The 2353-nt window shown below is 45.4% G+C and overlaps 1 pseudogene; it reads right to left on the reverse strand.

Moving 5' to 3' along the window:
* Positions 1-634: 634 nt before the first annotated feature.
* LOC123397822 lies at positions 635-2055 on the reverse strand (annotated as a pseudogene).
* Positions 2056-2353: the final 298 nt, after the last annotated feature.

Genomic DNA, 2353 nt, shown 5'->3' on the forward strand with positions numbered 1-2353 from the left:
TTCTTTTGCTCTCTATATGTCTCTATAAGTTGTCGTACCAAGAAAATGCCTTTCATGGTCGACCTCCCAGGTATGAAATTAAATGATTTTTGGTCACGCTTGTCATTCTTCTTAAGTGGTGCTCAATGACTCTCACATACCTTCATTGTATAGCTCATTAGTTTAATTCCATGATAATTAGTACAACTATAAACACCCCCTTGTTCTTGAAGATTGGTACTAATATACTCTGTCTCCATCCTTCTTGCATCTTGTTTGCCCAAAAAATGAGGTTGAAAAGTTTCGTTAGCCATATTATCACGTTGTCCCCGAGGCCTCTCCACACCTCAACTGGGATACAATCAAGGTCCATCGCCTTGCCTCATTTCATCCTACTTAAAGCTTCCTTAACATCCAACTCCTGGATTCACCGCACAAAACACCTCCTAGTATCATCAAAGGAGTCGTCCATTTCAATGGTAGAGCACTCACTCTCCCCAATGGACAGCTGGTCAAAGTACCCCTCCCATCTATGTTTAATCTCATAGCTCTTCACGAGGAGTTCATATGCTCCTTCCTTGATGCACTTGATTTGGTTAACATCCCTCATCTTCCTCTCTTCGATCTCGGCCATCTTATAGATGTCCCTTTCTCCTTACTTCATGTCTAACCGCTAGTAGAGGTCCTCATACGCCCAACCCCTTGCTTCACACACAGATCGCTTTGCGGCCTTCTTTCCCATATTGTACTTAACTATGTTGCCTGCACTCCTATCGAGATATAGGCGTCTCAAACAATCTTTCTTCTCTTTAATTTCCTTCTAGACACCATTGTTCCACCACCAGGTATCTTTAGCTTCTGTTCTACTTCCCCTGGACACTCCAAACTCCTTGTAGGCCACCTTACGAATGCAAGTCATCATCTTCATCCACATGTTGTGTGCATCACCTCCTTCCTCCCAAGGGTCTTCCTTAATGACCATCTCCTTGAAATCCTGAGCTACCTCCCCCTTGAGATTCCACCACTTCGTTCTAGCGATTTTGGCATGCTTGTCCCGCTAGACACAAATCCGAAAGCGGAAGTTAGCAACTACAAGCTTATGTTGATGGACAACACTCTCTCGAGGTATCACCTTACAGTATACTCACACACGCGTGTCTTCTCTTCTCAAGAGGATGAAATCAATGTAGCTAGAGTCTTGACCACTACTGTAACTCTCTAGATGTGATAATCTCTTATTAAAGAGGGTGTTAGGTATGATCATGTCGTAGCCTAGTGCAAAAGCTTAAGAGATCTTCTCCTTCTTGATTCCGGATGCCATAGCAAAATCCCCCATGCACTCCCTCAAAACCTGAGTTAGATGTGCACACGTGGCCATTGAGGTCTCATCCTATGAGGAGCCTCTCACCAATCGGAACACTCCTAACCATGTCCTCTAGGCCTTCCCAGAACTCCCTCTTGGTGTTCTCATTGTGGCCTACTTGCAGATAATACACGCTGATAACGGTGAGAACTAAGTCCCCAACTACCAAGTTGACCAGGATAATTCGGTCCCCACTTCTCTTGATGTCTACCAATCCATTCTTGAGGATCTTACTGATCAAGATGCCTACTCCATTTCTGTTTGCAACCGTCCCCGTGTACCATAGCTCGAAGACCATACCCTCCACCTCCTTCACCTTATATCCCCTCCATTTGGTCTCTTGGATGCGAACGATATCAAGACATCTCCTCATCGCTGTATCAACTACCTCCTGAAGCTTACATGTCAGTGACCCTACGTTCCACCTAACTAAGTGAATCCTCCTAGGCTTGGCTAGCTTCCTTATCCTTCTCACTCATCATGTCAAATGCAAATACCCTTGCTAATATTCCAGTACACCGAGAGCCCATGTACCGAGCCACTAAGGATGTGATGACCCGATCCTCACTCAGATGCCACTGTATCGAGATCCCAATACGGCGCTCTACCTGGGGGTGACGGCCCGACCCTTGCCCATTTGACACCACAACTAGGTTCCGCTGTAGTGTGTCGCTGAGAGGGTTATGCCCCAACGAAAATATTTTGGGTTTCATCTCCATAAGATTGGTTGGGTTTTGACGTTGCCTTTCCAAGCCTATCACAATCCTCCTCCTTTACCCAGGCTTGGAAGCGGCTATATCGAGACAACATAAGCGGGTGCATTCCACACGACACGGAAAAATCATCGATGATGGTGACCTATAGGTGCAAAGGTTTCGCAAAACTAAACATATGAGATGTACGCACCTATCAGAAACGGGTGTTATCACACAACCGTTTGAGATATGTCAAATTTCCCATACGGCCCATCTTTTCTACTCGTGTGATATCGCATTACCAATGCACGTGTTA

This window comes from Hordeum vulgare, chromosome 1H (genome assembly GCF_904849725.1).
Source record: "Hordeum vulgare subsp. vulgare chromosome 1H, MorexV3_pseudomolecules_assembly, whole genome shotgun sequence".
NCBI classification, from domain to species: Eukaryota; Viridiplantae; Streptophyta; class Magnoliopsida; order Poales; family Poaceae; genus Hordeum; species Hordeum vulgare.